Here is a 13,956-nt window from a genome sequence, read left to right as displayed (position 1 = left end):
GAAAATATCGGGAGAAATTATTCAAAAGTTAAAAACAGTAATTTCTCACGGTATTTTCAATTTCTCGAGTATTTCATCAAAAACATAAAATATCATATTTTAAAACTGATATTTATGTTTTTATTGACTATTTACCATGGAAAGCATTGTGGTTTTTATTTTTTAATTTTTTTTTTATATTTCTTTTTAAATTTTTTTATATTTTAATTTATTTTTTATGGGCGAGATATTGCCAAAAAATGTGAGATTAAAAAGACAATCAATTTCTCGTGAGTTTTTGGCTGCCAATATTTTGTCGTTTTTAACTTTGGTCACTTCAAGGAGGCCTGATTAGAATCTGGGTCAGACTCAAAGGGTTCGATTAACATATGGAGTTGGGTATGGTTTGTGAAATTTCATACCAAACATGGGTCCCACCTGAGTTCCGATTAAGATCCGCAATTTTTCAATATAAAAATGATACAAAAATATTATTTTACTGGGTATGGTCCATGTCGGGTTCATGTAATCCTTATAATATCTGGGTATAATTTTTCTTTTAGTGAGTCCAATTGGACTCGGGTCCATACCTGTAACGCCCCAAAAATTTTAACCCTAATTATAGTTCAAATATTGAAATTTTGAGATCAAATTTTTTTTTAAAAGTATAAGTAAATCAGATCTTATAATGCGAAAACGATTTTTAAAAATGGTTAAGACTTTTGGAGCGGTTACACTAAAGATAACAATCAAATCAAAATGTACGGGATATATACATTTCAAACCACGTACAATATAAGAATGAAACATGAAGAGTTTTAATTTCATTTCAAATTAGAGTATGAAAAAATACTTCAGTCTCTACATGATCAAGTACTTAAAACGAAAAGATCATGAATACCAAGATCGCAAGGTAAGAGTGGACCCTAGAGGATGCAGCTCGACCAACCCTTCACTCCAACTACTCATCATACTTTACCTACATTACTTATCCCCCATAAAACAGGGTCAGATTCGCTAAAGTCTGGTAAAGCAACTCAAACTCAAACTTAAACAAAACATATCAAGCATTTAAAGGTAAATATATATTATTCATCAAACGTCAAGTGATAGACAAGGGAACAACGTCCTATGAGTCATTCATTTCAAGCATTCGAACATAAAGCATTTAAAAACATTTCATCACTTAATATTCTATTCAACCTTAACTAACGTAATAAAGCATAATCTATATGCATTCAAGTCATACAAGTCATCGCATAAATATATATATATATATATATATATATATATATATATATATATATATATATATATATATATGCATCTAAGACATTCAGGTCATTGCATCATTTTCATATGCATTCATAATTCTTATAAACAATAAGTCAAATCACATTTGATCATTCCAACGTGAAACACATGCACGTACCTTATAAGTAATTTAGTTAGATATTTATGATACACATCAATCATGATATATATGTGTGATATATTTACTCAGACAATCATAATGCAATCATTTGCAATGAAACTATGTAGGCGTAATGTATCATTTACCTAATAAGTCAAAACTAGTCATTTGTAGGTGTGATGTGTCATTCACCTATACGCTAATATAAGCGTCACAATCAAAACTAGTCATTTGTAGGCGTAATGTATCATTTACCTAATTATCATATCTGAGTTTAATATATAATCATGTTGTAATAGAAAAGCCAAATCTATAGATTCATAACTGGCTATCTCAATCAATTCAGAAGATCGTCACAATTCATCATGACATTTCATTTATTCATAATAAAGATTTACAAAATCCATACCGGATCACCTGGTCTGGAAAATGTACAACCTCACAAGGAGTTACTGCCCTAAACGGATGGTCTGCCTGGTATTGAAAAATGCACTTTCTCACAGGAATATACCATCTTCGCGGGCTACCCGCTCTTGAACAATGCACTTCCTCACTGAGACTTACCGCTCTAGCCGGATTACCTGATCTGGTCATGTATACCCTCACAGAGAATCCTTTAGAAACAGTTTCTCAACGGGTACCTTATCCAGTGAAAACTATTGTGATACATGCATAAATACAATTGACCACTCTGAGGGTCGATAGCCATCAATACGAGCATAAGCATGTATACAATCAAAGCATCACATCATACATCACTTCATATGATATTAAAATTATAAAATCACGCATTTAACCAATAAGGCTTCATGAACCAAAGTTCACTATTGAACTTAAACATTTATCACATGCATTCATAATTTCATTTCACGTGGCATTTAAATCATATCATACAAAAGCATATTATCCTACACATCATATGATCGCCATAAAGAATATTATACTTCGTAAATTGAACTTCGAAGCATGCGTAAGCAAAACATGAGTTCTATACATGCATATGTGAACATGCACATTTCATAATACGAAGTAACTAAACCTCAACATACATAACTCCTACATAGTTTGAGATTTGCACACACGATAAAGGTCATATATTTTTCACCACATGAATCGATATATCACCTTAGATATAATTGTGTAAGGGTTGGTCAAAATCTCATTGACCATCCTACCGTACATTATACACATATATTTCTCAAGCAAACAAGACATACAAGTTCAAAGCAATTTATAGCATTCGCATGCATTCTTCCATACAAGAATAAATGAGTCCATCATATGACAAAACAATATATTTAACATTCACATTATGCATCGAACATGACTTATACATATCCATAGTAGTTATATGTGCACCATGTATCAAATTCATACAAACACACAAAGCAACATATTATACGCAAACCAAAGTATGATGGCACACATTGCGTATATATTATACATTCATAAGTGCACGGGCATTCAAACTCATACACATGTGTACTTGCATCAAACACACTCCATATTTCGCTAACTACAATCATGACAAGCATGATCTCCAAATTACAATCACAAGAGTCTTAGATATTCATAGCTAAGTGAAAAGTGTAAGCATAACTTATATTTGTAATTCATTTAAATATTCAGTGCAACGTCATCATGCTTACACAATTAGTGCCTAAACATGCTCTCTACAAGTTCAGTTAATGTATCTTACCTTAATAATGTGAAGAACAATGAATCGAAACTCAAAAGGTCGAGGAATTTTGAAGTCTGTAAAGACCGCTACCCAAGCAATACAACGAACCCTTTGTGTGCGATCACAAATGTCAAAACTCAAAAAATGCCAATTATAACAAGATTAGCCAAAAATAACAAATTATCTTATAAATCATTACCAAGAGTCAAATAACACACAAATACAATTAAATAATTTACAAACCCCATCAAAAATATATTTAAATATAATATATATAAATAGTGATTTATAGCCCAAAATAGTTCTATAAATGCAAATTATACCCTGATTGGTTTGAATGAACAAATGAATATGTAATAAATAAATAAATAAAATTCAAAAGCTAGAAACATATTTCTAATTTGGAGATAAAAAAAATAAGTTCTATATTTATTAATAATCCTTAAAAATTATAGGTTTTACAATACCGGTACCATCTTCTCAAATCAGATAAAGGTTTGGTCCCACCTAGGTCTGAACAAAACCCGACCCATTGAGACCCATAATCTCTAAGACATAACGTAATGGTGCAAACTCAATGGATACTTGCCGGATCATGGTAGATTTGAACCTGAATCTGAAATGCAAATTGTCTGGATCCAAATCAGATCTAATGAGGAAAGGTTGAATCCAGATCCAAAATATATGCAGTAATACACGATCCGTTAAAAAACAAACTAAAACCAGGATCTTGTATATGTAAAAAATGTGATCATATTGGATTTTGTTCTGAATCCAAATTGGATCCGAAAATAACCCAATTTGGAAATTTGAGCCAAGTGTGAGACTCTAAATTCACATTGATACCTTTCTTTAAGGATCTGAATCCGAAAATAACTTGACAAAATCGGATCGGATGTCCAACTATATCCAATCCCTTTGCACCCCTTCATGGTCTTGAGCAAAAAGGTTTTTTTTTTTAGTATTTGGGCCAAACAGGGTTTAATCTGTTCGGATCCTATTTTATTTCGTAGGTGTTTCGAGTATGACTAAAATCTTAATTCTCGAGATTTTCTAGGCAAATGGAAATCTAACAATAAATTCAACACATATTTTCAAAAAAAAAAAATTACAAAAACATTTTACACTTTAAGAAATATAAGAATAAAAATAATAATAATATGTCAAAATGTTAAGATATTAAAATACAAAAATCATGATAAAAATATGATATATTCAAAAATAAGTGAGATGTTAATTTTCTCAAAATTTATCAAGGTTTTTACAACACATGAATTTCTCATATTGAGATTGTGAGAAGTTAAATATCTGTAATATTTTTGCCTATCTCTTCAGCAACCATATTCACCCTTATCACTCTCACCAACACCTCAGGAGGTACTCTCAATATTATAGATTTTTTTATACACAAAAATAAAAAATCTTAGCATTTCTTAAAAAATAAATAAAAAATAGATAAAATCAATTTTGGTATTTTTTCTGCAATCATATAAAGAAAAAGTACAAAAAATAAAAAATTTCGTAGCTTAAGCAACTATTGTAAATTAAACAAAAGTTAAAGTAGCGATAATTATATGCCAACTTAAAAGAATGAGTAATCGGCCTGAAAATACCATACTTCAGTTAAGCTTGCCTTCGTATCAGCAATGGATTTTTCAAGAAGAGAAATATTGTAAAATAATATTATTATATTATTGCAATAATTTAAAATAATATCATGATATTATTGCAATCTATATCATATGGATATGGATATGGATACGGGTGTGGTGCAGATTTGAGATGTGAATGTTGTTATACACTTTTATGAAAAGTAGGACACTTTTTTTTTAATATATAGAAAACATGATTTTAATAAGTATAATCCATAAAACACATTACTTAATAATAAAATTATAAAAACTGCTAACATATTTAACAAGTACAAAAAAAGGACATAGAATGTCAGTGTCGTTTCCTTTAAGGATGTAAACGTTTCAGATTCAGATTGGATGTAGCCAAATACTATATCTAACTAAGGGAATATTGGCTGATTGTTGTCAAAGCCAGATTCCGATTCAAATTTAGATGGAGAAAAGCTTATACCATATCCCAATTTAAGTAATCAGATCTGAATATTAGTCAAATCAAGATATTAGTGGATTTTGGTAGCGAAACTCCATACCATACCATATCCGAATCTGAATATGATTATATATCTAAATCTGAGTATGATTATAAGAGGGTGTTTGACTGTGTTCCGCGCTTCGTGCAAGACGTAGGTGCAGTCAAACTACGAACGTGTTGTTCCGTGTGTCCGCACATCCCGGGGAACACTATTTTTTTTGTTCCAAACCATCCACCTCAACACCCAAAGTTTGGGCACGGAACATGAAGGGTAGAGCAAGGGAAAGGGTTGTACGGTTAAGAAGGGACGAACACTCCTACCCCTCGACCAGACGGGCCCAAGGGATGATATTAAAAAAAAAGTGTCACGATATTGTGTCTTGTACAAGAACTATGTCATGTCTGTGCTGGACAACGTATTTTATTCTAGACAAGCAGTCAAACGTTCAGACATGATTTTGACTTACTGAATACGAGTAAACTACTGTCACGAGCTTATTTTGGAAGCCGTGTGCGACACCTGGCAACCCAATCAGGTCAGCCTTTCGAGTTCAGAAAGCACACCAACACCCCTCGCAAGGGTGTCCACTCACATTCGAGCATACACAATATCAAAGAGAGCAGCAAAGAGAGAGAGAGAGATAGCAGCAGAGACAAAGAAAGCAACTTTCATTCATAAGTTGGAAATTACAAAGGGGGGGGGGGGAGCAATAGAGAGAGAGGGGGGGGGGGGGGGGGAGGGACCCGTTACTTTTGGTTCACGGGGGATCTTAGGCCAAAGGCCATTTGTAATGCACCTGCAGAGGTCCGAAGTGGTATTTACATTAGGACAAGGAGGAATCAACATGACAGGGTGGAACACACTCCCCCGCCCAAACTGGCGCCGTCCTCGGTGCCATCTTTTTTCTGGTAGTCTTCGATTGCTTGCTGAAACTGACGAATATTTCGTGGAGTATCCCAACTGGCATCATTCACGGGTAGACCTTTCCATTTCACCAGATACTTCTTCACTTCTCCAAGATAGTTATGGACATGATCAATGATAAAATCAACTTCTCGTGAAACTGGCACTGTTGTAGAGGGGGCTCGTTGAGGAATAGGAGCCCGTTGAGGCAGACTGTGGCTCAGATCTTCTTCATCTTCGTTGAATGGCTTCAGATTGCATACATGAAAGACAGGATGTACCTAAAAACTGGGAGGGAGGTTTAGTCTATAAGCTAGCTTGCCGATTCTCTGAACAATGGGGAAGGGTCCATCATACTTTCGAATGAGTCCCCGATGGTGCCTCTGAAATATAGTTGTCCTTTCGGGGTATAATTTGACCAACACTTTCTCCCCAATGATGCCTCTGAAATATAGTCGTCTTGATCTACCCACTTCTTCATTCACTTAGCTGCTTTGTGTAGGAATGCTTTTGCTAGTTCTGTCTGATCATGCCGGTTCTTAACAAAATTGTAGGCAAAGGGCACCTTCCTTCAACCTCGAACAACTATGGAGTGCGGTGTCTAAGGCTGTTGTCCTGTCACAATCTTGAAGGAACTATGCCCTGATGATTCATTCTTTTGAAGATTATAGCAGAACTGAGCTATATCGAGTAGATCCTTCCAATTCTTCTGATTGGCATTCACAAAGTGTCTCAAGTAGTCCTCCAACATCCCGTTAATACGTTCGGTTTGGCCATCAGTTTGAGGATGAAAACTGGTAAAGAAGTGCAATTCGGATCCCAACAACCGAAAGACTTCTCTCCAAAATTTACCTATGAATCGAGCATCTCGATCACTAATAATGCTCTCTGAAATTCCCCAATACTTTACAACGTGCTTCATAAAGAGTTGAGCTGTGTCCTCTGTCAAACAATGATTTGGGCCTGGCGTGAATGTTGCATATTTTGAAAATCTATCAACCACGATAAAGATGATACTACATCCCTCAACTGTTGGTAAGTTGACAATAAAATCCATCGAGATACTTTCCCAAGGTCAACTCGGCACAGGCAGGGGCTCTAACAATCATGTTGTCTTTTGATTCATGGCCTTGTCTTGCTGACAAACCAAGCAGGTGCGCACGTACCCATCTACGTCGTTGCGCATCTGCGGCCAGTAGTAAACTCGCTCTATCAGAGCAAAGGTTCTCTCTTGACCTGGGTGACCAACTCATAGGGAGTCGTGGCACTCCAATATTTCTCATCGCAGAGCCCCCCACCGAGGCACATAAACTCAACCTTCGACTGTCATCAGTAATCTATCTTGTTCCCAAAATCGCCTAGTTTTCCCCTCTTTCACTAGGAAAAGCAGTTGTTGCGCCATGGGATCCTCTCGTAAGCTCTCTCGAATTCTATCAAAGAGGTCACTTCGAGGTCCAATACCTCTACTAGCATCTTCCATCAAGGCCGCCAGTCCGGCCTTCCTACTCAAGGCATCTGCCACTACATTAGTCCTTCAAGGTTTATACTCTAAAACCATGTTGAATTCTGCTAGGAACTCCTGCCATCGAGCTTGTTTTGGACTAAGCTTTTTCTGAGTTTGGAAGTAGCTCGTGGTTATATTGTCGGTATAGGTAATGAATGTCGACCCCAATAAGTAGTGCCTCCAGGCACGAAAGCAATGGACTATGGCAGTAATTTCCTGTTTATGCACTGTATATCGCTGCTCAGCATTGTTCAATTTTCGACTCTCGAAAGCTATTGGGTGACCATTTTGCATTAGTACACCTCCAATTGCAAAATCCAACGCATTTGTATAGACTTCGAATGGTTTTCCTTGGTCCGGTAATTGCAACACTGGTTCCTTGGCCATGGCGTCTTTTAGATCTTCGAAGGCTCGCTGACACTCTTCTATCTACTCCCACTTTTTGTCTTTCTTCAATAATTCAGTTAGAGGCGCAGCGATAGCTGAATATCCTTCGATAAAGCGCCGATAGTAATTTGCCAAACCCAAGAAGGATCGGAGCTCCGGAACCTTGGCTGGACTTCTCCAATCCTGAATAGCTCTTATCTTCTGGCTATCCATCCTTAGGCAACCTTTCCCGATCACGTGACCCAAGAAACTTATCTCATCTTGGCCGAACATACACTTTTTTTTTTACACATAACTCATTATCTTTTAGAATCTTGAACACTATGCGCAGGTGTCGCATGTGTTCTTCCATATCCTGGCTATACACCACAATGTCATCGAGGTATACAACCACAAAATGATCCAAGTGAAGATAGAATATCTGATTCATCAGTGTAGAGAACGTTGCAGAAGCATTCGTTAAGCCAAACAACATCACCAAAAACTCGAAGGCACCATACCTCGTCACACAGGTGGTTTTGGCTTTGTCCTCTTCAGCAATTCTGACTTGCCAATATCCCGAACATAAGTTCAATTTCGAGAACACCCGAGCTTCCCCTAATTGGTCAAACAAATCAGCGATCAGAGGCAAGGGATATTTGTTCTTGACAGTCAGCTTGTTCAGAGCTCGATAGTCCACGCATAGCCTCTTGGACCCATCATGCTTGGTATGGAATAAGACAGGGGCTCCAAAAGGGGCTTTTGAGGGGCGAATGATTCTGACAACCAACATTTCATCTAACTGCCTTCTGAGTTCGACTAGCTCAGGCGGGGCCATTCTGTAGGGCACCATGGCAGAGGGTCGTGCACCTGGCACTAACTCAATCTGATGATCTACTTCTCTTCGCAGTGGCAACTTTCTCGGCAACTTCTGGGGCATTACTCCTTGAAATTCTTCCAATATTGTAGCTGTAGGTGGTGGCACCTCCGCAAGAAGCTTCTCGCTGGTTTCCTCTCGCATTGCCACTATAAATGTTTGATCACCTCGTTGGAGGCCCCTCTTAATCTGCAGGGCAAAAACCAAATGAACATTCAGTGCCTCCAACGTCGAGGCAGGAATCATACAAGGGAATTCTTCACTCATAAAGCTGACAACATCCAAATGAGGCATAGGCACGACCTTGCTTGCTCATAAAAATTCCATCCCCAAAATGACTTTGAAGTCGTCCAACGAAACAATAGAGAAGTCTGTTCTGCCAACCCACTGACCAGCCCCAACTGCCACATTTTGAGAGATTCCCAAAATAGGTTGTGCTGCGGAGTTCACGACCTTCATGCGACTAACTTTTTGTTCCCATTGTAGGCCCAACCTTTGGGCCTCATCTTCGGCCATGAAATTGTGAGTAGCCCCCATATTGACCATTGCCTTCGTAGCTTTTCCGTTGATGGACATCGCCAGGTACATTAGTTCTTTCTTAACCGTGGGGGTTGCAGAGGAAGATCCTCCTAGCGCATTTACCCTTTGTACCGCCCTCATCCTGACATCCTCTTCTATCGGGGCTTCTTCCATCTCAATGGCATTAGCCGCCCTTCTTCCTACATTCCCCGCGTTTTGATTGGGGCAATTTCGAGCAAAGTGATTTCCACTGCAATACCAACATCGAAGATTTGGGTGTATCGACCTGTTCCCTAGAATCCCCTCCTGTCGTGCTTGGGGCTGATTTCTCTGATCTCTAGGAGGAGGTCGATAATGGTTCCCGGCTTGACCTCCGACAACATTGCCTCGATTTGGCTGTCCCTAAGGCCCCCCGCGATTTGGGTTCTCAACTATTTGTTCCGCTATAGTCATTGAACTTATCAAGTTTGTCGGTCTCATCCGAGTCAATTCCTATTGAGTCCAGAACTGTAGGCCCTTTTTGAAGCAATACATGCGATCCATCTCTGACATATCTTCTATATCAAGCATCATTGCAGAGAATGTCACTACGTATTCTGAAATACTTCTTGTATGTCTTAAAGCCATCGGTTTGTCACGAGCAAGTTTCTTGGCATTGTGTGGAAGGAAATACCCTCTGAGTTCCTTTTTAAAGTCATCCTATGATTCAATCGGGACCCTTCCACGTTGCATGCCACTATATTGCGTCCTCCACCATACAACGACACTCTCAATCAAGTACCTGGTTGCCTTGCGTATTCGATCTGCATCGATGTCAATCTCTGCTTGATCAAAGAATTATTCTACATCTCATAGTCAGTTTTCCACAATCCTGGCATCTCTTTTGCTTTTGAATTTTGTCGGTTCTACTGGTTTCAATTTCGGTCGTTCACGATGAAACATCACTGTATTACCCCCTTGCAGATTATTACCGCGATTCTCGACATTGGCCACACCACCAATCCCATTTCCCAATAGTCTTTCTAGGACTCCATATAGTTCCCGAAGTTCCCGCATGTCGGTTTCTTGAGCATCCAATCGATCATACAATTCCTGGACTGTGGCCCTTAGCTCTTTTGACTCAGCCCTCACATTCTCATTTAATTTTTCAAAATCGTAATGTGCACTTTCTAGCGCAAAGGAGCAACCACGAACGTCACTTGTCAAATCCATCATTTTTTTCTCCATCTTGGTCACTCTTTTATCTATAGGACCAACCGTTTCCTCAAGGCGAGACATCTCTGCCAACTCTACGACAGATTTTTCCTTCTCCGCCTTTTTTTCTTTGTGAACTTTTTCCACGAGTTCACCAAACTCCGCATCCATTCTTGAACGTCACGAGGGTTTCAGCAAGTACCCCTTATTTCTTCTCCCAAATTCTCAACTAGGCTCTGATTACTAGTTGTCACGGGCTTATTTTGGAAGTCACGTGCGGCACCTGGCAACCCAACCAGGTCAGTCTTCCGAGTTCAGAAAGCACACCAACACCCCTCACAAGGGTGTCCAATCACATTCGAGCATACACAATCTCAAAGAGAGCAACAAAGAGAGAGAGAGAGAGAGCAACAGAGACAAAGAAAGCAACTCTCATTCATAAGTTGAAAATTACAAAGGGGGGGGGGAGCAACAGAGAGAGAGAGAGAGAGGGGGGAGGGACCCGTTACTTTTGGTTCACAAGGGATCTTAGGCCAAAGGCCATTTGTAATGCACCTGCAGAGGTCCGAAGTGGTATTTACATCAGGGCAAGAAGGAATCAACATGGCAGGGTGGAACACTACGCTAGATTGTATAATACAAAGTCCTATCCATTGACATCCCTAGTGTCCCTCAGAACATAGTTACCAAGAAACTAAATGGATTACAAAAGTAATGCGTGAAGAGGAAGTGGGAAAGCTAGTGTTCAAAAGTTTTCTGCTTATCAAGAAGCATGATACAGTTAAGTGATTATGCAAGTGCATGAAAAATAAAAAGGAAATATATAGAAAACAATATTAAAGACGGACATAAGCAAATAAAAAAATGAGATAAAACACAAGTATAAAAATGATATAAAACCAACAAGCAAACTTGTTATTAAAAAAATATTGTTTTTAAAATGTGAAAAAAACATAGGAAGTGTGATAGGAAGCGAGAGAAAAAAGTTAGAAAAGTGAAAGGGAGTCAATTTAGGAAACGAAGAATCCAACTTCTCACTAAAGAGAATCAAGATTCTCATATTTCAGAAGCGGGTTTTCCAAAGCTTATGCAACCATTGAGAGTGGCTTCTCTCTAATGGTTTCTTCGTGTACCTTTAGCTGTCGAGAAGCGTAAATGATGATTTTTCGGTGTTGCGTCAAGAGATAACCCAAACTGATTCATGAGACATCGTTGTACATTACGAACCCTCCTATCTCAGAAGGCAAGAACAAAACTGGTGTTGAGGTCAACTTCTTTTTCAGCTCGTGAAACCTCTCATCGCACTGAAGTGACCCTACAAACTTCACTCTCTTCGCAGTAGCTTCATCATCCATTGACTTTAGAAAGATGATGAATCGAGTGTGGTTAGATGAGAGGATATTTTTCAAGAGACAACATACTCTGCAAGTTATTTACTTGCACTTTGGTTGATCCTAATACTTTCGAACGAGTCTTGGATCCCATTGTCACTATTGCGAAGAATGATGGTCTTCTTCTTCTTATCTCAGAAGAGAAAACATTTAATGTGGTTTTCAACCTCAACGAGGATAACTCTCGTGGCCCTAATGGATTCCCTGGTAGCTTTTTTACCTTTTTTTTTATATCATTGCTAAGGATGTTTGTGTGGCCATTCAAGGCTTTTTTTTTCAAGGGCAAAATCCTCGCTAGTATCAATTCCACCACACACAGGCCTTGAGGGAGTTCACTCTTTCTCAAAATTTTGACCTATCAGCTTGTATAATTTTTTATTTAAAATAATTATCAAGATAATGGTTATTCGTATGACTCTCATCCTCCAACGCATCATTTCACAAAAATCATAGAGCATTAGAAAAATCTAAAAGTTGAGAATTGACCAACTTACTACCTGAAAAGAAATCAATAGGACGAAGATGAGTCTTGGAAGTTAAAACCAAGAGTAATGAAACATAAAGCCAGACTAATAGCCAAAAGGTACTCAAAGGAATATAAGATGGATTATAATGAAACTTTTGCCGCTGTCGCTAAAATAATTACTTGTAGAACACTTATAGTTGTGGCTGCTATTAGGAAATGACCTATCCACCAAATGGATGTCAAAAATGCATCTCAAAGCTGGTTGTGAAACCCGGTGCCCCATTACAGAGCTCATAGTCCTGTAACAAGCCCTTTGCACAGGGCCAAGTGTTGTGAGCTACCTGGGCAAGGAGTGCGCTTGTTGTAGTGTGTTACAGCATATGATCCAGGGTCAGGTTGCTACTTAGGTACGCAACAATGGCACCATCTTGCTATGGTGCCTCCTGATGGTCTCACATGCTGATTTAGTAGAGAACACTGATGGCTCGGTCCATAATATGCTATCATTTAGATCTGATGGTTGTTCTGCTCCCTTTATCGAAAACTTAGATTCTTCTGTATGTTGCACAATCACGAGAGGGATATCAATATACAAACCAGCATTGGGGTCCAATACCTCAACCACTTTGAGAGGTCGCAAGTATTTAATAAGAGACTTGCTTATCAGGTATCCACCATGTTCGATCAATGGTGAGTGAGAGACCCACAGATCCAACCAGAATGAAGTGTACTACCCACTACCAATGTGCCATTTGATATTCCCTCGTCAATGACATTGGCTTTTCCGTTCACAAGAACCATTCTTACGAATCTTAGGGAACCAAACTGATGTAGATTGGAGGTGCTTACACTGAATGAGACTGACCCGAGGATTTGGAGCCTCCTGCAAAACCGCCACCCCACCTCAAGTTTGCTAAACAAGCGGAGTTGTGCTCCCAAAGGGATTTGATTCCCAAACATCCTTAGTCTGCATACCTTGTCCCAAGCAAGCAAATGGAAATGGTGACTGGATGCTGAGTCATATCCGAGAAATTGGTTCATAATATGTTTCATTCTTGATATCATGGAACTGGGGAGAAGGAAGCAAGACATCCAATATATGGGAAAAGAGGCTAGGATCGATTTAATGAGCACCAACTTGAATGCATAGGAAGAATTTTACTACTACGATTTTCCAACCTGCTACTAAACTTTTTTAACAAGGGATCACAAAGAGATCATAGCTTCAGTTGTCCTTTAAAAATAGGCAAACCCAAGTATTTGATGCCAAGATGGGATCTTTGCCACCTACTGAGGCAACTGACAGAATGCATCCGACTAGAAGGGAGATTGAAAGGAATATAAATTCACTTTTCTGAGCTTAATTGTGAGACTAGATTTTAGCTTCAAATTCATGAATAATGTCCAAAAAATTACTGATAGAGCGTGCCTTGTCCTGCAAAAAAAAAAAAAAAAGCATCATCTGCAGCCATAAGATGGTCATAGGTTTGAACATGACAGAGCGAACCTTGCTATACGCCATAGAATCCATTAATTAGTGAGCAATGAGAATGCT

The sequence above is a fragment of the Nuphar pumila genome, chromosome 15, assembly GCF_984573655.1.
Source record: "Nuphar pumila chromosome 15, dmNupPumi1.hap1.1, whole genome shotgun sequence".
Classification (NCBI taxonomy): domain Eukaryota; kingdom Viridiplantae; phylum Streptophyta; class Magnoliopsida; order Nymphaeales; family Nymphaeaceae; genus Nuphar; species Nuphar pumila.
Note: the sequence above shows the minus strand (reverse complement) of the source record.